This window comes from Gossypium raimondii, chromosome 8, assembly GCF_025698545.1.
Source record: "Gossypium raimondii isolate GPD5lz chromosome 8, ASM2569854v1, whole genome shotgun sequence".
NCBI lineage: Eukaryota > Viridiplantae > Streptophyta > Magnoliopsida > Malvales > Malvaceae > Gossypium > Gossypium raimondii.
Genome location: NC_068572.1, coordinates 23,294,576 through 23,322,337, shown reverse-complemented (window position 1 = coordinate 23,322,337; position 27,762 = coordinate 23,294,576). Strand labels below are relative to the sequence as shown.

Genomic DNA, 27,762 nt, shown 5'->3' with positions numbered 1-27,762 from the left:
AAAAAATTGGTTAAATCAACTAAAAATCGATTGAATCAATTGTTGAATCGAATTTTTAATTTTTAATAATTTTTTAATTGAATTAGTTAAATCAATAAATTAGTGATTCGATGAATTCTACCTCCAATAATTTAAAAAACAATGTAAAGAACGGACAAAAAAGGAAACCACCTTGGTTTTCTCTTATTTTGGTGGCACCCAGATTACACGAGATGGGTGGACATGGGTCCAGAAAACTGCTTCAAGTTTGAAATCGCGAAATGGGAAAGGGGAAAGGGAGGGGCAACCCACATCCCCACTTGAATCCACAAAACTGTAAAAATAAATTGTTTTATAGCTGTGAGAAGCATATGGGACCTGTATTAATTATCATATCAACCTTTACATCCCTGGGATTTCATTATCTTATTACCTGTCAGATTCTCACCCAAAGCCAAAAAGAGATCAAATTTCCCTGTGATGTAAGCGGCGGGGAATCTAGTCATCATTTCATCATCAGATATCCTAGTTATATCTTGACTCAATAAATGATGCTTTTTGTTTTATACAAATGTAAATCTGATATGCTAACATTTGTAACTGTAGTTTCATAGTTCCAAGGTGGGCTCTCTCATGTCAGTGAAAAACTTTGATGCACTTTCCTTATTTGCCATTATAATTTTGAAGGTCGTGACAAATGACATGCCCCATGTCCATGAACCAACCACGTGGGATGTTTGATGATAATTGTTTGGTCCTTTTGCTTTCTGGATAGGATAAGGATGGATTAATGCAAGTTTTTCTCTTTTGTTTGCTATATAGGTCCTAGTTCTAAGTTCTTACAAAACAAGAAAATGTGTAGACGATGAGTTGGCAAGGAATTCAACTATATTGTTTGTCTCTTTGTGGAGAAACTGGATTTTTAAGGTATCTATCTATATTATTTTCTTTAATATTAATAATCTTCTTATCCTATATAATGGGTTAATTATTAGAAGAAGTGAGCTCAGATGATGTTGAAACCTGCAAAATGATTTTTTTAATTGCAATATGAAAAAATAAATGTAGAATTTGTAATTGTTGAAGTTGGAAATAAATTTATGGAATATCATTTCATTAAGAGTAGTTGTATTTGGTTATAATTGCAAAACGAAGAAGATGATATTGCATTGCTTGTCTTGTTAGGCTTCTCTTAGTTTGATTGTATATTTCTTATTGGGATTGCAATTTGATCTTCGGCGGCTAAGCTGATTGCGTATATTAGAGTGTTTGAGCAAAGATCAACTCGCCTTCTCATGAATTATATGGAGGATTGCTACTTTCTTTTTATGGATGATTGGTACAATAATTGTTGTTACTGTTGTTTATCCTTAATTAACATTTAAAATATAGCAAATAAATGATTATTTCTTAATTTAAGTTAGAAAAGCCTGCCACTAATATAGCCAATTAATCGCTTTTTCAGTTTATATTTTGTTCAGCTCTTTTGGGTCCTAACTCTTAAATTTGCAATGTCTTCTGGGATACAAAACCAATTCATTTCTATTAGTTTATGTCACTTACCCAAAAGAATTATGCATGTAAAAACAATCTAATTTTAGTTTAAAGCTTTAGGATTTAGATTTATTATGAATTTAAAAATTATATTTTAATAAAATTAAAAAAATCAACGTTTACATAATCAAATTAGTGGTTGAACTGATTAGTCCCACTAATTCGACTGGTATGTCCATTTGATTAAATAAATTATTAAAAATTATCAACATAAATAAATAAAAATCAGTTCAACTATTCCATACCAATTTTCAAGTCAATCAATCTTATGCCTTTTTCTAAGCCAGTATCTCAATCGATTCTCAATCCAACCAGCCTTACTAGCAAGTCCAATTTGATTCAAACAATCATGAAAAAAAACACTTCATAGTAATATTTGTTTTTTTTTTTTAAGATTGATTTGCAAATCTTTTTCTAATTGAGCTGGGTTCGATTAACTTAGAACATTAACTCAAGACTTAATAATAATATAGTTAGATGTCAATTAAGTCTTAGCTTAGTTGGCGTCGACATTATTACCAATACAAGAGGATGTAAATTCAAGTGCGCTCAAACACCTTTTATCTTATCTGTAAAAATAAATATTTCATATTTAATTAATTGACACACAAAAATGTTTTTATTTTTAAAAGAGCACAAAATTACATCAATGCAGTCCATCATGGGAGTATAACTTTACAAATATATCATAATTACACAATAATTATAAATATATATGTAGGGACAAAGTTAAACTTTTTTACTAGATTAAGTTGTATATTTTATGATAGTAAAAGTGTAATTTTATCATTTTAATAGTTTATATCTTTATAGTTTTTAAAAGATTAATTAAAATTTATCATTTTGGGGGTAAATTGCAACTTTATCATTTCTATTTTAAAATTTTATAAATTATAAAAAAGTTAAAAAGAAGAAAATTATCTTTTCAGGAGGGCCGAGGCCCTACCAACTCCTGAATCCACCCCTACATATACGACACTTTCTTTTTTATTCGCAAAATATATGGAACTTTTAACATACATAAATATGACAAGAAAAGATAGCATAACTAAAAAATACAATGACTTGAGACTTAGTCCAATTGGTATAATAACTTTTACAACAATAAGAATGACATTGGTTCAAACGTATTTAAGCATGTTTTTCTTCGATTTAAGGATTTAGGTCTATAACTAGAAATAGACATCGTAAAAAGCAACTAAACAAGTACTTACGCAGTTATTACCAAAATAAATCATCATAAGTATTAGATTTAATAAGTAACTCATATTAACTCATATATAATTTACATGATTGTAACTCAAACATGTGACCTCAATTTTACTATTAAGGAAAGGCTTTATTCTCTACAAATTTTAAAAACATATTTTTAATTGTTAGGACATCTCTGATTAAAGGTTGAAGTCTAGTTAATTTAGAGTATTAAACTATAAATCATTCCTTAAACTTCCTGACAATATATTATAGGGTAGTTTAGTTCCAAAGTGTTACAAAATAAGATAGGCTGCCAAGAGGAGATTGATTTAACAAAATTGATTTGAACCACAATTTTCTTATTCAAGCTTCTTCGCTTTTGATTAATTTCATTTCCAAATATTTATTTTGATTTAATGATTAAAAATAGTGTAAAATTTATTACTTTTAATATAATAAAGCTAATTTCTTATCGTTTAGCTTACATTATACAACAGCTTTGTAAAGAGTTTTTCATTCATCAAATTAGCACATAAGAACGGAAGGAAAGGGCAACTTAGAAAAAATGTTCTTTTAACAAGTTTGTGTCACAGGTCGCAGTTCAAAGCCCATGACCATTGTATAAAATACATCCTATGAGGTCTATCAGTTAGATGGAGATTATTTGACTCACGAAAACTGACCCGATTCAAAGAACTAATGGAGAAGCCTATCTATTTAAAGCCTGGGTGGCTCAATGAAGCAGATATAAAAAATTAGGCTACCTTGGTAAATAGGGAAACTAATCTTATAAGATTGAGGGGAATCATATCTGATAAGATTTGATTTGATTTGATTATGTAAATCTTGTAAATCCCTTAATTATTGGGATAGACTTCATCTCGTCTTGTAAATCCCTTAATTATTGGGATAGACTTCATCTCGTCCGCCGATGTAAATTTAGCTAAACCATTGGATTTGGGGGAGCTCATCTATGAATAGAGAGCCTCCCCCTCAGTTGTAAATCACTCATTGTATTCCATTCTTTAGTTGTGAATATTAAATTGAGAGCATTTACTCAAACACCTCTCGTGCATTGTTTTTCTGTGGCTATTCTGTTCTTTTGAGCATTCTTTTGGCTTAAGTTACTTCCGCTATATAAATTGGTGCCTTTGAGGAATTCTACGAGAATTCTCACTTTGTGGAGTTAAGCTGATTTAGGCACATTTGAAATGATACAATCACCTAAGACCACACGAATTGCGAGATTAAAGATCTAGTCCCGTAACACTTGACCTAAAATGAGTGCTCAAAGCTTCAAATAGTAGACTTCATTGTCCTTTAAGAAAAACATAGTTTGCGTGGCCTTTCCATTTTTCTCTCCTAAAACTCTATACATAGGCTTTTCATGTGTTCTAGAAAGCATTTGCTTTGGCTCTACAATAAATAAGGTACACAATTTAGTTGGTCACCTATTTTTTAGGGTGTTTTCATTTTGATCACCAATTTTTTTTTTCAATTTTATCATCCAACTCTTAGGGCATTTTCATTTTAGTTACCTAACTGTTAAATCTTTAATGATAGCTGATTGTAAATGGCAAATCATTTTCACATCATGTTTACACTTTTTTTTGGTCACCTAACTTATAAGTCACTTTTATTTTGATCACCGATTTTTTAAAGTCTTGATCCGTAAGAAATTAAGGAATAAAGTGAAAATTGGTTGATTCTAAAATAATACATTAAAATTTGTTAAATTGTACTTGTTTATGCTCTTGCCAAAATTTTAAATTTCTATTTTTTCAAAATTAAAATTTTAAATTTGAACATCAAAATCAATTAAATAAATAGTTGATTTTTTATCTCTTGATGATGTCAATCAATTTGTTACTATAATATTGAAATTAATTTAATTAATTAATTTAATCTCCTTCTAAATTTTAAATTTTTATTTTATGTTTCTTAATTATACTTAACAAAATCAATGTCAAATAACTCATAGTTAATAATTTTCTATGAAACTTAAAGTTGTTTTGATTATATAACCTCGAATCTTTCATCCTAAGCTAAAACCAAAGGAAAAAAAATCCTTACAATTAATTAAATTATTAGTTCATTGTTCGTTAGGGTAAATAAATGATGAAAACAATTATGAGCTTTGTTTGGCTAGGAAGATAAAATTAATTAATTTAATTAATAGCAATGAATCTTTTTTCGCTTGTAGCTTAGGATGTAAGATTCAATATCATATAATTAAACGAAATTTGGGTTTCACAAAAATTATTAAAGATGGGTTCTTTGATTTGATTTTAATTTGGAAATATAAAATAAACTTTTAAATTTTAGAAGGAGATTAAATTAATTTTAGAAGGAGACTAAACAAATCAACTGACACTATTAAGAGATAAAATTTTCAACAATTTATGTAATTGATTTTAATATTTTGAAATTTAAAATTTCAGTATTAAAAAAATTAGAATTTTTAACAAGGGGTAAACAAGTACAATACGACAATTTTAATGTGTTAATTTCGTTTATGCAACCTTTTCACTTTAATCCTCTCTTTTTTTTACCCTAATCAAGACTTTAAAAAAAAAGGATTTTTTTTTTCAATGGCCAAAATGAAATTGACGTAGAAGTTAGGTGACCAAAATGAAAGTGTAAACATGATGTGGACATTATTTGGCATTACAATTAGCTACCATTAATGATTTAACGATTGGGTGCCTAAAATGAAAACAACTTAAAAGTTGAGTGATGAAATTGTAAGGATTTTTTTTTTGGGTGACCGAAGCAAAAGTGTTTTAAAAGTTGGGTAGTTTACTTTAATTTTTAAGATTCTTAAACTTATATGTAGACATAGGATTATAAATGAACAGAGTGTTAGATACATCATGTGTTTCGAGAAAGAAATTGAGTGGTTGACACTATGGCCTCATGAGCTTTCAACAATGTCTTTGATGTTTGTTCTGTTCAACAGCCACTAGATGAAGTTCTTAGAATCCTATACCATAGTTTTAGAAGGCAATACAATGCCTAGAATGGTACAAGTTTAAATTTGGTTGTATTTCTCTTTTTTTATCAAGTTAAATAAACGAAATTTTGAGGCTCGTTTATTAAATGAACTGAATATGAATAAAGTTTGTTTAGTTCATTTATGTTCATGAACAAGCTCATTTATATTTGTTTAATAAATCATTTAAAGCTCGTTTAAAGCTCATCAATATGTTGTTGTTAGAAGAAGTGGAAGTGAACTTCTTGCCTATGTATTTGGACTAAGCCCGAATCCTAGAGTCAACATTGTTGGGAGAGCTTTATTTGATTACCACCCTCAACCCGAACAAAATTAGGTTTAGAACATAAAACGGATGAGGACATCTATGGTTATACAAAAAAAAACTAGTTTAAACTCATTTATTGTTTGATTATTATTTAATCGATAACATTATTATTGTTTGTGTGCTTATTTTATTTATTTATAATATCAATTTTGTCATGAACGTGTTTGCAAATATGTTCGTTTAATGTTTACGAAGAAATTCATTTAACTTAAACAAATGAACATAAACATACATCATTTTAAATATGCAAACATGAGCTAAATTTTGAAATTCTTAATGAACACAAATAAAAAAAAACAAACAAGCTTAAAAATAAACAAACATGTAGAGGCAGCACCAAGGGGCTAACCCCCTCCCCCTAAAATGGAAAATTATCACATTGGCCCTGTAACACCCCTTACCTGTACTCGACACCGAAATAGGGTACAGGGCATTACCAGAACACATACACTTGTAAACATATTGAATCGAGTTATAAAATTTCATCTAAATTAAAACTTTCAAATTATTAACATGCTTTTATAATTCTTCACAATATATCCTCAAAATATTACATTCATAATAAATAGGGCCTACGAGACCCGATACATGCTTATTTCATCTAAATCAATGCTTATTTCTTGTTATTCAATTCACAATTTCTCATGCTCACAATTCAAATCCTATCACTAGCAATTTCCATTTAATTCACGTACAATTCAATATTAGTAAGTTCAATACTAATACGTATTTACCATTTAACTCAACGTTTATCGATTATACCATTCATTAACACATTTATGAAATTCTCAATTTTGCAATGAAAATATCACTTTAACTTAAATAACAACATCAATTAAACTCATCATCCCCTTTTTCGTCATTTTTCACTTCAAATATGAACTTACTATTTCATTATCTTTCCACACCCGTTCCCTATGCATATCACACAAGACATAATCATATCATTCAACCATAGTCGCAAGCTAATGCATTACATAATTCTTTTTTGGAACTAACCACGTAATAAACCATTTCACTAGAGATTACATAATTTAAACCTTACCACCCTTGTCATGATCACAAGCATATTTCCATTTAGGCACTTACCATCTCAATGCATAAATTATAAGTTTAACATGGCATAATCCAACCACAACTTGGCCAAAGCTTAAGCATGTACACCAAATATGTTAACCAAATAAACATATAGCATAAGCATTATAAGCATAGATGAGCACAACATTTGTTCATGTATCAAACTTACCAACATGTATTAATTCATAAACCATTCATGACATTACCTCAAGCCATATCATATTCCAAATATACCATACACACATACTATGAAACTTTATTTTCCCACATGAGCTTAAACCATGACCAATCATGCGCAAATATAAGCATCATTTCTATTTCATCGTTTATCAATCATAATCGAGCATATGACCAATTATACACAAATAATTCATATATTTTCCAATTTTCCTCCTCCTCCTCTCCATTTCACATCCTTAATGTGTATAACACACTTAAACAACATTATCCATACTTTCACTATTTTCCTGTATGTAAATTCAAACTGTCTGCCTGAGTCAGAGTCACTAATTTATTTATATCTCGAGCTACCAAGCTCCAAATTAAGATCTGTTAATTTTTTCCAAAACTAGACTCAATATCTTCTTACCATAAAATTTTTAGAATTTTTTTCTTAGCCAATAAGTATATTTTACTCTTTAAATTTCCCCTATTTCACTGCTCGACAGTTCTGACCTTTCTTCACTAAAAATTAATTACTTCATAGTACATAGTTCAGATAATGTTCCGTTTATTTTTTTGAAAATAAATTCATTCAAAATTCTAAAATATAAATTTTATCTCATAATTATTTTTGTACAATTTTAATGATTTTCCAAAGTCGTAACAGGGATTTTGAAATCATTCTAGCCCTATCTTATTAAAATTCAAATATCTCATAATATAAAACTCTTTTGCTTACTCTGTCTCTTTTATGTCAAAATAGGCTCATTCAGATTTAATTTCATATATTATTCAGCCTCTAATTCAATTTTCATCATTTTGGTGATTTTTCAAAGTCATTAAACTTTTTCTCACTTTTCTTTTTTTACTGATCAAAGTCAATTTCTCATCTTTCTTGATTTATAATAACACATTTAAATTGTTTAACACTCAAATTATTCAATTTAGTCCAAAAATCACACTTTGGAAAAATTACATTTTTTCCCTTAAAGTTTCACAAAATTACAATTTTGCCCCTAGGCTCGTAAAATAATTTTTATTTAATTTTCTTGCATTTTAGGCCTAGCCGAACCATTTTCATAACTATAGCAGTCCACAATTATCACTTATTCACACACTTGTGACATATTTTATAACTTTTACAAATTAATGCTTCTAAGCATTTTCATCGAAAATCACTTAGTAAAAGACATTCATCACACTCCAAACATTCATATTCTTCCATAAAACATCAAAATACATGCATATCATTCATGGGTAAATTTTTAAACACAAACCCTAGTTCAAAATAATGGTAAAAATAGGTAAATCTTGTTACGAGGATTTCAAAAACGTAAAAATCATTAAAAATGAGGCTAGAACGGACTTACAATCGAGCTTGGAAGCTTTAAAAACCCTAGCCATGGTTTCTCCATGCAATTTTCGGCCTAGGGGTTGAATATGGACAAAAATTGGCTTTTAATTTTGTTTTCAATTCATTTTAATAACTAAATGACCAAAATGCCCTTAATGAAAAACTTTAGAAACATGCCTAACCATGTCCATTTTTTTTCCACCAACTTAACCAATGGTCTAATTACCATATAAGGACCTCCAATTTAAAATTTCATAACAACTGGACACCCTTAACATGTAGATCTCAACTTTTGCACTTTTTACAATTTAGTCCTTTTGACTAAATTGAGTGCCCAAACGTCGAAATTTTCAAACGAAATTTTCATGAAATCATTTTGTAAAATCGTAGACCATAAAAATATAATAAAAATAAATTTTATCCTCATCAAATTTGTGGTCCCGAAACCACTGTTCCGACTAGGCCCAAAATCGGGCTTTCACAGGCCCTTTAGATTTTATAAAAGGGTAAAGTATAGAAATTGTCACTAAGGATTGCTTGCATTTTATTTTGGTCACTGAACTTCTATCTTTTTTCTATTTTGATCACTAAACTATTTGAAATCAATTTTTTTGGTCATCGAATGTTAACATCGATTTGAAATTTGACGAAAGTGTTGACGTGGGTTTTTTAATTCATCTAATAACAAATTTATCCCTCTAATGTGTTGGAAAAATTACATTTTTATGGGAACTTTGAGGCATTTTCTCAATAGGTAAAGGTGAAGAGTCGAATCATAAAATTATGGTTTCATATTCTACTTCTTGAGACCTTTACAACGGTATATCATATGCTCAAAATGGTAGAATGATGAGTGAGAAATTGATGCTTAGAGTAAGCTAGTTGGAAATATTTGTTGAGGAAAAGAAAAGCTTACATCCCACATTGGTTAAATACCAAGTGTGAGATGTGTTTATATATGGGAACCCTCTTAAAGGGTAATTGAATGACTAAGCTTGGAACCTTATCTCATGCGCAAGGGGGTGCAGGTTTAAACTCGACGGGGTTGGGACGTAATCGGCACAACAAGGGCAATGCAAAATGTTCGAATTGATCAGGCCCAAAATGGACCTACAGATATTTTAGTCCAATACAAATTTTATTTTTCCTCAACAAATATATGTACAAAATCTAATATAAAAGAACATATATTCTGATTTATTTTATTCTAATAAATTTGATTTGATTTTAATCAAATTGATTCAATTGTCTCTTTAATTCAGATTTTGTCTCCTTATAAAAAGATATTTCCAAAAATTCCTCCACTTAAAATTCCTTCACTTTGAATGCCTATAAAAGGCTAAGACTTCTTCAGAATTCTTTGCTCAATTTTTCACTCTCACACTGAAATTATTTTCTCTAAAATTCTTTTTTTCTTTTCCTCTCCATATTTTCCAACGTTCCGGTGATAGAAAAAGGCAATGTTCGTTGATCGCTGTAGAGGTGCTACTGCTTTGATCATTGTGCTGTTGTATCCTAGGAGACATTCGACCAACGTTTCTCCAAGTACCGTAGGAGTAACAGAATCTTTCTTAAAGAAACTGTGTTAAACAAGCCTCAACGTTTAGTAAATCTCTATTCTTCCTTTTGATTTCAACTTTTTGTTATGGTTTTTATTACTTTACGTATTTGACAATTTAAATATAAATCATTCTATTTATATTTTATTTTATATATAAATATGTGTATATTTATATTTGAATATTTTGTTCGCTAACGTGTTTTATCCAACATAATGTTTACACATTCCACCAATTTGATCCTAAAATTTAGATAAAAATATAAAAAATTCATAAACAAATAAAATAGCATTTCACTAAAATTATAAAGTATTTGCATGAGCCAATATTTCACAATTTTTTGAAACATATTTTTTCTATTTAATTTGTTAATTATTTTTGAATTTTGAATTTCTCAATTATTAATACAATTTTCTTTTCTTTTAATGTATCCATCTCTTCCAAAAGCTTTATCGATGAACGATAAAAAGAAAAAAACAAAAATCAAGCCTCAATTTAATAAATGAAAATTGAAATTGACACTAAAATGAAAAAGAAAATTGTTTGAAAATTTTATTTAAACCACTTGATTCAACCAAACATTGAAAATTTCAAACACAAAACGTTCTTCTTCAACAAATTGATGATGAAAAATGAATTTTTTTTTTCAATTTCAATCTCAGTTAAACACAATAAAAATGAATAAAAACAAAAAATCTCTATCCCCAAATTTGATGAAAACAATCAATCCTCAAATTCATTTTTTTGCTTTTTAATCTCAAAAACTCGCGACCCTAAATAAAAAACATTAAAAATAGAAAACAAACACTTCAAAAATTTCAAGCCACTTGATTCAACCAAAATAAAAAGGGATCCATAATCAACCATTCCAACAAAATTCATTAAGTCTTTTGTTGGTCAAGCCTTTTTTAGTAACTCGTCGAGTATCGGTGTAAGAAGAGATAAAATGACTCGGTGGCATATTGGTTCAAAGCATTGTCGATAGGTATTTCTGGATTTTGGATTTGAAAAACTCGTCTCAACCTTGGTTGAAAAAAGCTATTGGTGTTGACATTGGTATTTCAAAATTTTAGATTGAAACGTCATTGATAACGTGATTAGAAGTGTAACCTTCCTAACCCAGCCTAGACATTAGACCCGAATTTGAAATATTATATTAGTCATCGAAATGGCTCAGTAAGCTATCGAAATTTATAAAATTGTTATTTCAAAACATTAATTTATTTCTAGAAGAAGACTTGGTCTATTTTTAGAAAAATCCATGAGTTATCAAATCGATTAATTTTAACATTTTTCTTGTAGCAGTGACTATTTTTGAAAACTGAATTAGCCTAATTATTCTTCAAAAATATATTTATAATCTGACAGCAGAAAAGTGATATTTATCTTAGTTTTAATAAAATCATATATCATGCATAATAAATTAAAATTTGTATTTCAACATTTTAAAATTAAACTAAAAATAACCTAAATGCCATGCATGCCATATCAAACCAAAACCAAAAGTCACATGCCACAGTTCGAATATAAAATCATACAATCTCTAAATAGTAAAATTATTAGATAATATATTTAAAATAATTTAATAAGCAAATCTGAGTCGAATCTCTTTGGATGCCGAGTCCGCGTCCTAACCTGGTGGGTTGTCTATAAATATGAAAATTAAAAGGGGAGTGAGTTATGTGACTCAGTGTGAGTTCTGTCACAAGCAAAACCAGTGCAAACTATCGATAAGTCATACTAAATAATAACGCATAGAATAATCGCAATCAAATAGCAAATCAGAGTATTGGTTTTATTTCAAACTAACCATCTATAGTATCTTAGAATTCATGATAGCAATTTCAAAATATCGATATTTCATATCACTCAATAATTTATAGCTAAGTATAAATATGTCATCACAAAAAATCCAGTTTGTATGCACATGCTTAATGAATGCCATACAATTTCGGTTTAATAGAAAAGATCCTACCCATTATCGGGAAATGTGCTCAAATTGTAGTAAATACGTAATTGTTTTCTATTTATTTGAACGATGAATAAATAAATAAATTTCATCTCACATTTTACTATTATATCTTTTGTATTCTTTGTCTTTTATATTTTGCATGCATAGCGAAATTGTGACAAACAAATATTAGCTCATTGATTGTCTAAAGTTCAAACTGAAGATAAGTGGCATTGTAAAGAATGTTTACATTGCGAGAAAGACAACTTACTTCAGTAGATAATCTAAATGAGTTTGTAATCCTGTAAAAGAATTAAAGTGAGCATTTGATTCAAATACTGAGAAGGATTATTATGTCATTTACAATTTCAATTGGGGAGATGGCTAGTCTTGGCTATCGGAGCAGTTGACTCCACGAATAGAGACATAGATGTATTCATTGGTAGAATGACACATTGGACTAGACCCAAGATGAATTAATTCTGAATCCGTTTGTGAATTAATTCACTTGTGACATTCATGGTGTGATTTACCTAAATCCTGAGTCAGTCACTAACCACGCATATGCAACTCATGTGCTTTGATATAAGTAGAGGCTTATGCTCTAAAGATGATTGAGCCCATAGCCGATATGTTGGGTACATGACTTGTGTATGACATGGCTTTACTAGCAACAATGGAATTCATAGCTCAATTAAAGAGTTAATGGTATCCTCTCATTAGCATTGTGTGGATTTATAAATATGGAACGTGGCCATGGGTTGGTTGTTCTCAAACGAGCAATTTATCACAGTTATTTGTTGACAGTGATCATATTAATCATTAAGAAGATATATTGGTGGCAATGAGATGAAATAGGATTGTATTAAGTAAACAGATTTAACTCAAATGAATCAATGATATCATATGAGGGTAACACAGACATGATGAGGTTATTGGACTAAGCAGTTTGATGAATTGCTTTCGTAAAGAGTATACAATAAGGAGTTTTCAATCATGGTACTTCTTGTGGACCGACTCCATGATTAAGTAATTGTGAATTATCAGAACGATACTTTTGGACATAATTGCAATAACTAGGGTCTAATTGTATATTTTTGATTGGTCCCTTCGCTAGCTCAAAAAAAGCTTGATCAAACTACATTTGAATTAGAAAGAAAATTTTACGACTTTGAGAATAATTTAATTGAGTTGATTTATTCAATGTGGAATTAAATTAGATAGTCGTAAGATTATCAATAGGCGAGTATTTTGTAGAACTTCAAGATCAAGTATCGAAATTAAAACATACTTATCGAATCTTGGCCAAGATTAGAGACGAGATTGTCAGCATTTCGCTAAATCGATAAGGAGAATGGTTGAACTATGATCGATTTCAGATTTGGGATTGCAAAAATAATTTCAACAATGTAAAGAAAATAATTGCAAAGAAAAAGGTGAAGAAGAATGTGAAAGAAATGGGGAAAACAAGAGTAAAAATTCAATCTTATTTGGAGAAGGAAGTTATAGTTCTATTGTAATTAGAAAAGAGTTTAAATACTTAGGGTTTCAAAATTGGAGGGGCTAGTTGGCAAATTTCCCCCTTTTTTCGACAATAAAAAGGAAATAGAAGATGATTAGCTTGATTTGAACCTTAGAAGTAAAGGGAGAAATGCAAAGGCTTTACCATTTGGGCTGTTACCCGCACTTGACATATTTTTTACCAAAACTAATAAATATCCTAGTTTGATTTTGTTCATTGGTTGCTAAAAAAATAAAAAGAAATTGGAAAGAGTGTGGATTGAACCTTGGTTTTGTAGGTAGTATACTAAGCTCTTAACCATCAAGACTAAGACTCATTTCTTAGTTAATTAATTCAACTAACCCTATACATTTTGAGTCGTTACAGTTCTCCCTTACTTAAAAAAATATCATTCTCAAAATTTACCTACTAACACATCAATTTCTCAATCAAAAAATCCGTTATTCCTCCGTTCAAACTAACCATCACACTTTCTCTACGCAAATCTGAGTCCTATACAATTTCAGACAATACTTCTCCTTAAACTTCCTATGACCTTACTACGGTAATATCAATAACTGTTCTTTTTACTCCATTATCTAATTATCAGACATATTACAAGCAACTTATGAATGGGTAGATCTTATGTATATTAGGGAAAAATATTTGTGACGTCAATGAATGCATCTCTTTCCTCACGACCTCTAACGACATAAACAACGGTGGGTTTTCTAGCCTCATTTCAATGTGCACTAGTTACTGCGGTATTTGCGGCCCTATTTTGACCTCGGCCCCTTGGAGGTAACTAACCTGATCTCTGGTTTTGGGTTGGAGCTTGTACCTGCTTTCTTGAGCAAGGACAATCTTTTCTCATATGTTCCACCGACCCACATATCAAACAGGTGCCCATTTTCTTCCAACATTCACTTGGGTGGTGCCTACCGTAATACGTATTGTTGTAAACCTTATCTCTATAGTTTGTTACCGCGACCCTTTGCTGCGGACTACCCTCTTTGACTCGTTTATATGATAATAATTTGAGTTAGTGGAACCTGAATCTCTCTTAATCGGGACCTTACTCTTCTCTCGTTTATCTCGTTCCACTTGTTTGATCTCCTCCACAAGTTTTTTTCCACTTGGGTCTCAAACACTTGTTCCTACTGTGGAGCAACCTAATTTTGAGGTCAAAACACAGTCCATTTTCAAACCTCACACACTTATCTTATACTGTGGTGACCATTCCTTGAGTATAACGGCTGAGTCTTAGAAATTTAGTCTTATACTCCACCAGAGTCTTATCTTCATGTTTTAACTCAATGAACTCGAGTCTACAAGCTTTCACATACCTAGTGCCCACATATTTTTTTCAAAGGCCTTTTGGAAATATTCCCAAGTTATACGTTCAGTCTGTGTACCCCTTACAACATACTGCCACCAATAATAGGCCTCTTCCCTACGTAAGGACACTGTACCCTTCAACTTTTGCTTCGAAGTACAGTCTAGAACTTTCAGAATCTTCCATCAACTCCATAGACTCCATCCAATATTCTGCCACAGTGGCAATCGTTCCAGCAACTCCTTTGAATGTTTCAACCCCATTCGATCGGAGCCTCTCTACAATAGATCTACGGCTCCCTAATCCAGTTTGGGCTCCAGCAACCCTCTGTAAAACCCTCAACGTCGCCTAGGTCACGACGTCGTTGCCATTTTTTAACCTCTACCACCATTAGCAATAGAGTTCTCAACATAATCGTTCTCAAGGATTGGGTTTTCCCCTTGAGTAATGGGTGGCTCAACAAGTGCAGCCCTACACAGTTACCCCTACCACATCTACCTTGATTGTTCATAGTGATCTTTCAAGAATTTTTAATCTAAGGTATATCTATAGTTTCCAAACAAATATTCAAGCATTAGTTATTTTTCCTAAGTGTTCACACTCTAGGGTTTACAACCTATTCTACAGTAACAGTAACTAAAATAGGACCAACATCGGAGTCTCTAATTTAATTTCCTCCAGAAAATTAATTTTTCAAAATCTTGTGGCATGATTTTTCCCAAAATACCCCATTTTAATGCATGCAAAATAATTCAAATTTCCACTGCCTAAGTTTTGTAAAGTTGGCTCTGATACCACTAAATATAACATCTCCAACTCAGCCTAAACGTTAGACCCGAATTCGAAAGATTACATTAGCCATTGAAATGGCTCAGTAAGCTATCAAAGCTTATAAAACTGTTATTTTGAAATATTAATTTATTTCTAGAAGAAGACTTAGTCTATTTAAAAAAACCATGAATTATGAAAACTGATTAATTTGAACATTTTTCTTGTAACGATAACTATTTTTGGAAACTTAATTAGTTTAATTATTCTTCCAAAATATATTTATAATTTGACAATGAAAATTGATATTTATCTTAGTTTTAATAAAACTATATTTCATTCACATTAAATTAAAATCAGATTTCAACATTTTAAAATTTAATTAAAACAACCTAAATATCATGCATGTCATATCAAAGCAAAACCAAAAGTCTCATGTTGTAGTTTGAATATAAAACCATACAGTCTTTGAATAATAAAATTATCAGATAATACTTTTAAATAATTTAATAAGCAAATTTGAGTCGAGTCCCTCCAGATGCCAAGTCCGTGTCCTAACCTGGTGGGTTGTCTGTAAAGATGGAAATTAAAAGGGGAGTGAGCTATGCGGCTCAGTGTGAGTTCCATCACAAGCAAAATCAGTGCAAACTATTGATAAGTCATACTAAATAATAACATATAGAATAATCACAATCAAATAGCAAATTATAGTATTGGTTTTATTCTAGATTAACCATCTATAGTATCTCAGAATTCATGATAACAATTTCAGAATATCAGTATTTCAGATCACTGAATGATTTATACCTAAGTATAAATATGTTATTATAGAAAATCCAATTTGTATGCACATGCTTAATGAATGTCATACAATTTTGGTTTAACAGAAAATATCCTACCCCATCGCTACACACCAAGATAAGAGTTCCTTAGAATTCCAATCACCTACACATCGGGTTGTGGTTTTTATCACCAATACTTTGCAGATAAATTGCTAATGCCTGTGGACACGCAACAAAAACATTGTAGATGGAATCTATCTATGGTTGTGGTTACACAACAAAATAATATAGACAAAAACTATCATTGGCTGTGGATGTACAACATGTTTGTGGATAATAGTTGTCGTTGGGTTGTGGATGTACAACAAAAACGTCGTAGATGGAATCTGCCTTTGGCCGTGGGTTCACAGAAAAAACATCGCAAATGGGATCTGCCTATGGCTATGGGTACACAACAAAATAATGCTGATAAACTGCCAATACTTCCTCCGCACATATCATCCCACCCCATGCAATGCAATATGGCATGTTCAAATAGATCAATACAATATCATTTGATATGCTTTTAACATATTAATACAATAACACTAGTATGCTCATAATATCTCGATTCAGTAGCAATTAATATGCCTGAGACAAGGCAATTTAGTAGCAAAAGTCACGCTTGTCATGTGTCCAAATTAACAGTAACATAAGGCATGTTGTACATACAATTGCAAATATAGATACAATAGTCATATATTAAATATTCAAAATTTATGCAATTATGTATATAAATACCACGATAATTCAATCAATCATGGACTCTAACATAAATCATACTATTAGGGACTTAATGAAACAAAATTAAACATTAAAATAGTTTGGAAATCAATTAGCAACTAAACTGAATAAACCATAAAATTTTAGGTTAAAAATATAAAATCTAAAAAATAGGGGTACACGACTGTGTGGCTAGGCCGTGTGGGATGTTACAGACCATGTGGAGGGTGTTACACGGTCATGTGGCCAGGCCGAGTAACAGATTGTGGCCACGTGAAAATTGTAAAATTAAGCTACAAAAAAGATATGGCCGCATGGAAGGGTCCAGGCCGTGTGGTTCTCGAACTACACTAGGATTTCCAGGGCACATAGCCATGTGGTGGGCCATGTGGTCCACATGCTCGTGTGAGAGACCATGTGAAAGAGTCTGGGTTGTGTGAGAAACGAACTATCCAAGGGTTTTAGGGGGACATGGTCGTGTAGTCCACCCATGTGGTCCACACGCCCATCTAGCCCTATCTTAGGCATGATTTTTCCCTAATTCGCTTGTTAAAGAATACACACTTGTCATCATGGTCTCGAACAATGATCCTCACGTCCAAATATGATCCGAGTTACCTGGAACAAGTCTTTCAACTGTCAATTACGCAAGAATTAATAACGATTTTCAAGATTTTCCAAGGTTAATGAAAGATTTGATAAAAATCGGGAAAGCTTGTTTTAACGATTGCAAGATTATCAATGAGCGGGTATTTTGTAGAATTTCAAGATCGAGTATCGAAATTGAAACGTACTTACCGATTCTTGGCTAGGATTAAAGACGAGATTGTCCGCGTTTCGTAAGTCAATAAGGAGAATAGTTGAACTATGATCGATTTTAGATTCAGGATTGCAAAAATAATTTCATCAATGTAAAGAAAATAATTGCAAAGAAAGAGATAAAGAAAAATGGGAAAAAGAAGAGTAAAAATTCAATCTTATTTGGAGAATGAAGTTATAGTTCTATTGTAATTAGAAAAGAGGTTAAATACCTAGGGTTTCAAAATTAGAGGGGTTGGTTGGCAAATTTCCCCCTTTTGGCAAAAATAAAAGGGAAATAGATTGTTAGTGGCATGATTTGAACCTTGGAAGTAAAGGGAGAAATGTAAAAGCTTTATCATTTAAATTGCTGGCAACACTTAACATATTTTTACCAAAACTAATAAATATCCTAGTTTGATTTTGTTCCTTAGTTGTTGAAAAAAAAAAGAAAAGAAAATAGAAAGAGTATGTCTTGAACCTTAGTACTTTAAGTAATATACTAAGCTCTTAACCATCAAGAATAAAGTTCATTTCTTAGTTAATTAATTCATCTAACTCGATATATTTTGGGGTGCTACAGGAAGAAGCCACCAGTGTTGATGCTAATAATGACATCTCCTAGGGATAGAAGATTTAGAAAATGATGATAAAAACTTAGAAAGGGTTTTTTTAACTGGATAGAAATGAGAGCTTTATAATATTTTTACTTTTTTACCATTTTTTATATATTATATATTCTTTATGAAATTTTAATAATTTATATATTTTTTTAATTTTAAATACTTTTTAATTTTTTAAAATTTTTAAATAATTTTTATAAGTTTATATATATTTTAACTTTTTAAAATTTTTAAATAATTGATGGCGTGGCATGCATGTAGACTGCCATGTCAGCAAAGTTAACATACGTTAACTTTTTCATCCATTTTTGGGTGCTTTGACCAACGATGTTAGTTCAAGTGCTAAAAGAGAGAGAGAAAATGCCATTTTGTAAATGTTGAGGGCTAAATTCATTGAATTTCTTAGAATTTGAACTACAATGATAAATTTTGTAAACATCGAGGGCTAAAATTTGTTAAATATTTTATATTTAGGATTAAATTGATAGAATGTATAAATATTAGAACGCTAAATTTGTCATTAGACCAATAAAAACCCACGTGGACACATTCGTTAATATTAAAATAGTTGTTAACATTTGGTGACAACAAAAAGTGATTTCTAATAGTTTAGTGACCAAAATAGAAAAAAAAGTTGAATGACCAAAATAGAACGTGGGTAATACTTTATTGACCATTTCTATATTTTACCCTTTACAAATTTATAATGAGCAAATGGTCAAATTATTTGACCTCCGAAAATGATAAAATTTTAATTTAATCTTTTAAAATTATAAAGATATAAATTAATATAATGACAAAATGACATTTTAACTAAAAAATATAACTAATTAGCAAAAGTAATTCCTATGTTCACCCTTACGTGCATGAACAAAAATCCATTAGTTGAAGCTCAATTTGGTGAGAACCTAATAGATATGTTTTTATGGGTTTGTATCTCTGGTTCTAGTTTCCTTAGAACTGAGATCTCATTGAAGCCTAATAATAGAATTCATTTGGGCAAATGTATGATCTGTTATCACTAAAAATTCACATAACATAATTCATTTGGGCTAACAAAATTCTTATGTCTAGCCTTTTCCTTTCCTTTTCTTTCCATACGAGCGTTCGTTTGCTTTACCTAACTTTTTAATATGAAAATTTTCTGGATTTTTATGTTTGGATGATTGAATAAAAAATATTTTTTGTCGAAATTATAATATTAATTGTCAGAAGTAGTGACTAATTTTTTGGATGATTGAAGCATATGATATACATGTTGTTCAAAGAGATAAACAATTGCCTATGAAATGTGCTCCATTCTCATAAGTAAAGATCGAACCCTCGATCTCATGGTCAAAGGATGAGGTAAACATTCATCACACCACATCACAACTCATAATTAATAAAAAATGTTATTCATTTTTAATTATTTTAAAAAAAATTATATAGGTTTTAAATAAGAATATTGAATAAATATTAAAATGTTAAAATGTTATTTAATATAATATTATTATTTCAAATAATAACATGATTTATATTAATGTATATATTTTTAACTTTTTACACATAAATATTGACATAAATATTAAATTATCGTTTATTTGAAAATTTTAATGTTAATATTATAAATAATAATAGGTTAATAAATTGTGTCCTACGATGCGCGCTATTTGACTTTTTGGCATATCAGCTCTTTTGGTTATTAGTGGTTTTGTCTTTAAGCTTTAAGTTTAATTCCCTTCCTACTCATATTTGTATTTTTTTATTTGATGTTGTTTCAATATTTTTAATTAATATTTTAAATACATTAGCTTCTTTGTTAGATGGTTAAATAATAGTAAATTCATCCTTGAGTCCTAAGTTCAATTCCACTTCTAAGCACATTTGTATTTTTAATTTCGTGTTGTTCTAAGTTTTTAATTAATAAATATATTATTTTCATGTTTTTAATTAATAAATATATTGTTTTCATGTTTTTATTATTTTTAATTCATATTTTTAATGAATAACTCTTTTATTTATAAAGTCAAATAATTATTTCAAATATAATTATTTTTAGCAAATATAATTTTTATATGTGTAATATTTATTTTTAATCCATATCATGAGTGTAGTAAATTTTAGTACTATATATTTTTGTATGTGTATTTGAAATATTTCACACATAAACATAATGATATTTGAAATAATTTTTTCATTTTATAATATTAAAATTGCCATACCCACAATATAGGTGGAGAAAATAAATATTTGACATATAAATATTATATATAAAGAAAAATATATAAAAATTTTAGTTGATTTTTTAAATATGTATATATTTAAGATAATGATAAATATAAAATATATTTTTATTATATAATTACATATTTATTATTTATTTTTATAAATAAAAGAGTTATTAATTAAAATAAAAGAACTTGAAAACAATATATTTATTAATTAAAAAACTTGAAACAACATGAAATAAAAATATAAATATGCTTAGAAGAGGAATTGAACTTGAAACTTAAGAATGAAATCATTATTATTTAACCTTCTAATCAAAGGAGTTAATATGTTAAAATATTAATTAAAAATTAAAAAATTGAAATAATGTGAAATAAAAGTACAAATATGAGTAAGATAAGAATTAAACCTAAAACTTAAAGGACAAAACTACTGACATTTAACTATTTAACCGAAAGAGCTGATATACAAAAAAAGATAGAAAGTGTGCACTTTCAACTAATGCTAAAAACGTGTCCTGATTTCTATTTCTCTCTTCCCAAAACCCTAAATTTCTTTTCAAAATGGTATATTCTTAAAATCTGGCCCTTTTTTTTTTTTTGCTTGTATTACCAAAAAGAAAAACAATGACTAAAGTTAAAAGGAAAAATGTTTTAAAAATTCTATATATTAATTGAATATAAAAGCCGAAAATATTTCGACTCAAAATATTGTTAATTTTAATGTATAAATCAATTTAAAATAATATATTATTATATTTTAAATTATATTTTATTTTAAAATTATTTATAATTGATAATATTTAAAAATTGTGTAATTAAATATATATATTTAAATCTATATATTATATTACAAGATTTCAGTCCTCAACTATGTACAACCTAACTTTTGCCATGTAGATTATTCTTATTTTAAATTAATTAATATTTTTGAAATTTTGTGATTAGTTTTAAACAAGAATAGTTGACAGATGTAAAATTTTTTACCCCATTATCCTTTTCTTAAATAAAAACTATTATAGCTCACATATCTCACATTTATTTTAAAAATAAGTGATAATTCCTTCATTATTTTCATTAAAAGTTATTTTAATCCTACATTGATTAGAGAATACTCTTATAGTTCACTTCTTCAATATTTTCATTAAAAAGTTAATTTTAATCTCACATTGACTAAAAATATTCTCATAGCTCTCTTCTTCATATTTTCAAGAAAATTAATTTTAATCCCTTAAAAGTTAATTTTAATCCCACATTGGCTAGAGAACACTCTCATGCTTAATAAGTCTTAATTTCTTCACTATTTTCATTAAAAGATTAATTTTAATTCCATATTAATTACAGGACACTCTCGTGCTTACAATAAGTGTCAATTTCTTCACTATTTTCATTAAAAGAATAATTTTAATCTCACATTGACTAGAGAATACTCTCATATCTCACATTTATCTTATAAATAAGTGACAATTTTTTTACTATTTCATTAAAAGTTAATTTTAATCCCATATTGACTAGAAAATACTCTCATAGCTCACTTCTTGTAACGCCCCAAAATATAGGGGGTTAGTTGTAATAAATAAATAAGAAATAAGTCTTAGGCTTGATGGTTAAGTAGCTTGTACATCCTTTAGAAGTCATAGGTTCAAACCACATTTCTTTCATTTTTTTTCTCTTTTTTATTTTTAGCAACTTAGGATGAAAATCACATTAGAATAAATAATATTTAGAGTGAAAACATAAAGAAATGGGCAGTAGCCAAAGTGGTTAAGCCATGGAAGTCCTGAACTAGCTACTGCTTGTGAAGTATGAAAGGAGATTAAATTTGAATTCAACACAATGGATAAATTAGATAAACTAACTTGATAAATCAAATTTGAATTTTTATCCTGGGATTTTGATTCCTTTTCCATTTCAACTTGAATTGTCCTTATTTTCCCTTTAAATTCTTCTTTTCTTTTCTCCCCTAATATTTTAATTTTGAAATTTCGACAAAATATTAAAAAAATTACAGGTGACGCCCTTAGTGTTTACGAACCCTAAGAATTGACCCAATTCTTTCCTAATTAGAATTCATATTTTACTCCTTCAAAAAATTCCAATAAAATTAAAATTCTACTAACTTTTTATCTTCTTTTCCTAATTAGAATTTCAATTTGTCCCTTTTCAAATCCTAATAGAATTGTTTTCTATCTTTCTATTTATTCTCCATTTTCTTTTTCACACTCTCCTTTGCAAAATATTTTCTCTCCATTACTAAAATTATTTTTGCTTTTCATATATAATCAATTCCCGATAAATCGATTCTCTACTAATTGTTGAACTCTTCATTAGTAGCCTCCGTAATTCCATCAAGTTCGATAAGTACATCTCGATTCAAAGTTTAGATCCCAAATTTGCATAATATGTCTAATTGAAACTAATCCTTTATTCAATCTAATCAATCTTTTTCGGTTCTTGTCAAATCTTTCGATAAAATCTTGATAAACCTTGAAATCAAACGTTAAACCGTGTATAAATATTGTTTGAAGGACCCGATTTAGGTACCCCAGACCAGATTCAAACGTGAGGAATGTCGCTCAAGATCTTGGTAATAGGAGTGTGTTCTTTTACAAGTAAATCAGGCAAAACTGTGCCTAGGATAGGGCACACAGGCCCTCACACAAACATGTTCCCCTAAAACCCTAGGTTTTTCGACTCTCACACAACCTTAGTCTATTACATGATCCAGCCACACGACCATATAACCTCTCTACACGGTCCAGGGCTTTCCATACAATCCAGTCAGACGATCGTGTGTCCCCTATTTTTTAGATTTTACATTTTGCCTAGGATAAATATCGTTTGAAGGACCCGATTTAGGTACCCCAGACCAGATTCAAACGTCAGGAATGTCGTTCAAGATCTTGGTAACATGAGTGTGTTCTTTTACAAGTCAATCAGGCAAAACTATGCCTAAGATAGGGTACACGGCCCCTCACACAAACATGTTCCCCTGAAACCCTAGGTTTTTCGATTCTCACACAACCTTAGTCTATTACATGATCTAGCCACACGACCGTGTAACCTCTCTACACGGTCTAGGGCTTTCCACACGATCCAGTCAGATGGTCGTGTGTCCTCTATTTTTTAGATTTTACATTTTGCCCCAGCTTTCCAGATTTTATAGTTTAGTCCCTATTTTTTAGATTTTACAGTTTTCCCCTATGTTTTAAAATATATAACTTTTCCACTAATTTTCAAATTTTATATTTTTGCCTTTATTTTTCCAAATTTTATAGTTTAGCTCTTATTTTTAAAATTTTACAATTTTACCCCTATTTTTTTCCAAAATTTAAAGTTTTGCCTATGTTTTCCCAAATTTCCAATTTAGCGCTTATTTTCAAACTTTACGCTTTTACCCTATTTTCAAAATTTACAATTTTACCCTATTTTTAGATTTTACAGTTTTACCTAAAATTTTATATCTGGTTCATTTAGTCATTGATTAATTCCCAAACTATTTTTAATGTTTAATTTTGTTCAATTAAGTCCCTAACAAAATAATTCAGGCTAGAATCCATGAGTAATTGATTTAAATTATTAATATTATATAAAAGTATGATATGTTAAGTTTAATCACTTTACATTCCCTGAATTATTTTTAGAGTTTTTCCTTGCTTAATTAGGTCCATGATCTTGTGTGAACCCTAAAATGTTTGTTTAATGCCTTAAGTGCTCTTATAACATCGCATGATATGTGAACGTTATGTGTTTTCTGATAAACTGAAAGTGATAATATTGTTATTGCCCTACGAAGAACATCATAAACATGTTATGTGTTAGTGATGAATTGAAAACATGTTACATATCTACTACTAGTGTTGATTTATTATAATGCAAAGCATGACATAGTGCATTGCATGGGACGAGATATTGTATGGAGGAAGTGTGGCAGTTTATTAAATTTCCAAACAAGTAGTGGCTCATCCACAAAACCTAGTGGTAGTTTATTTAATATGCAATTATATTGTCACTCACAACAAGTGGCAGTAATTGTAAATATGTGGCTCGTCCACAAACCTAGTGGCAGTTTGCTTAATCTGCAACCATGTTGTTTACTCACAACAAGTGGTAGTAACTGTAAATATTTTTATCTAAAATACTAGTGGTTTACCCACGTTTTTCTTTACAAAGTGGTAGTTTAACTACAAATCAATGGTGGCTCGTCCACAATCTGGAGTGATATGGTAAATAAGTTTTGGGGAACTCAAAAGTAAGGTGTGTAGCGGAGTTGGGTAGGACTTTTCTGTTAATTTGAAACTACATTGCATTCATAAGCACGTGCATATAAAACTATGAATATCAAGATAGTAAATTGAAGTGTTTTATGTGAAAAATCATTAATCTGAAGTGCTTTATGGTTGTGTTTTATCTCAGAATTGCTAATTCATGTGCTTTGTTTGTTTGTTGTTTTGTTCTGGTTTTCTTGTGACTGAACTCACACTGAGCTTCATAGCTGACTCCCCTTTTATTTCCATCTTTATAGATAACCCACCAGGTTAGAACGCAGACACGACATTCAGAGGGACTCGGCTCAGCTTTGTTATTAAAATATTCTCATATTTATTATTTGAAATTTTTCGTTATTCAGAGATTGCAATATTTTATCTAAACTGTGGCATGGGACTTTTGGTTTTGGTTTGATATGGCATGCATGGCATTTAAGTTGTTTTTAATTTAAAATGTTGAAATACGAATTTTAATTTATTAAGCGTGAAATCTGGTTTTTAATAAAACTAGATTAGGTATCATTTTTTTTTGCTGCTAAACCATAAGCAAATTTTGGGAAGAATAAATAAATTGACTTAGTTATAAAAAATAGACACCATCACTTAGGAGAGTTAAATTAAAACATTTTTTAACCCATGTGTTTTTCTAAAAATCGGTTTACGTTTTCTTCTAAGATAAACAAATGTTTTAAAATGATTATTTTATAAACTTTGGTCGTATTAGGTCATCTCAGTGACTAATGTAATCTCCCGAATTTGAGGCTAACGTTTAGGCCGGGTTAGGGAGGTTACATTTAGAGCCAACACCCAACCCGGTAAGATATTGTCCGCTTTGGACACACATGACCCTTACAGCTTTGTATTTGGGGCGCCTATAAACCCCCTAAAAGGCCTCTTACCACTTAAGTGTTGCTATCCCTTTATATAGCCCAAGTCTCTCCCGTGTTTTGCCAATGTGAGGTTTGCCTAAGGTGTTACATTCACCCTCTCTTAGGGACAGTGTCCTCATTGAGGTTTGCCCTACCATCGCTCAAGAGGCATGACGAGTGACTCTTATACCAATAAATGTCATAGTCAACACCCAACTCGGTAAGATATTGTCTGTTTTGGGCGCACATAGCGCACATGATCCTTACGGCTTTGTTCTTGGGAGCGCACATAAACCCCCAAAAGTTCTTTTACCACTTAAGAGTTGCGAACCCTTTATATCGCCCAAGTCTCTCTCGTGTTTTGCCAATGTGGGATTTACCTAGGGCTTATCTATAGGTTCCACGAATTGGACCAATTCAAATAAATCAAATGAACGTTATTTAATTAATTGACTTTCATGGAACGTTTTATGCGTAATCATCATGGGCTTTGATCCACGACCCGTAACATATGAATAAAATCTCTATAGAGAACTTGGATGATAAAAACTTTGAAAGTCTTTTATTTATTTATTTATTTTCTATAAAGTAAAGTTTTTATTGATATAAATATCTTGTTCCAATACCCATTTATCCACAAAGTAACTAATTAGATTTTTCTTTTTGTCATTTTCTAAGGATTTTAACTTTCAGCTTAATTCGAACCAAGAGCTCAAATCTTTTAGTTAACTTCGAGAATAAAAATCCTCTGTGATACGATCTGGGCTTCGTCGAGTGACCTGAGTCGTTTATATATGCGATTGTTAAATAAAAAGTAGCGTTCGTTGATGTAACTTAATTTGGAAAGTTGACTAAGTATGGAACATGATAACAATATTGGGTTCAAATGGCAAGTTCAGGATGATTAAGGCTTGGTGTTCGAAGAGATAAAAATAATTCGGATAGAATGGAATAAATTGGCTTAAGGTCAAAACTGAACCAACACTATAAGAAATGTTGACCCGAGGTTTATAAGACACTTAAGGTGGAATTTGTGATGTATTGGGACCTTGACCCGTTACCTAGGAAGGTAAGAACCAGAGGTATAGTTTTGGGTGAACGCCACACTCGATTCGAGTGATAAGTTCGGAAACAGACTAAGTTTGATGCCACTGACAACAGATAAGCCAAGCTAAGTCCTTGAACGAAATTTGAGAGAAGAATTCTCACCAAATAACTCAATATCTTTTAAAAGTATCAAAAAGTCTAAAATACATCTTATGAGCTTCATATTTATAGCTGAAATATATTGCCAGCCGACTAGACAATCAAATACATGAATAGTCAAATGTATTCAACTTTAATGAGCTGAATCTTCCTTGAAATTTCCAGGTAACTTCCATGAAGCTCCCTTGGGCATGGGTGACGCCAACAGCCACTTCTAGATGCCTTGGAATTTAGCTAAATTGATGAAGTTGTCTTGTGAGCTGAAAAGGACAATATATGTTCGGCCAAAGGTGTTTATGAGCCTTGAAGGAGCTTTCTTGATTAGCTAAATAGTTCTAAATTTAATGAGCAACTTAATAGTCATGAGGTGTGAACACTTGTAATTGAACAGCCCCTTTGTGTGTGAAAGCTAATAGCCGAATGGTCACTAATGGGAATGGAATTTTCAACAAATGTGAAAGCTTTCAAGCTATTTCGGTAAACCTAATG

At 30.1% G+C, this 27,762-nt stretch overlaps 1 long non-coding RNA gene across 2 annotated transcripts; it reads left to right on the top strand.

Moving 5' to 3' along the window:
- Window positions 1–619: 619 nt before the first annotated feature.
- LOC128042950 (uncharacterized) lies at window positions 620–3,789 on the top strand. 2 transcript variants are annotated; one of them, XR_008198568.1, is made up of 2 exons: window positions 620–906; window positions 3,321–3,789. It is a non-coding gene; the product is annotated as an uncharacterized LOC128042950 (long non-coding RNA). The 2 variants fall into 2 exon arrangements; XR_008198569.1 differs by having other exon boundaries at window positions 1,165–3,789.
- Window positions 3,790–27,762: the final 23,973 nt, after the last annotated feature.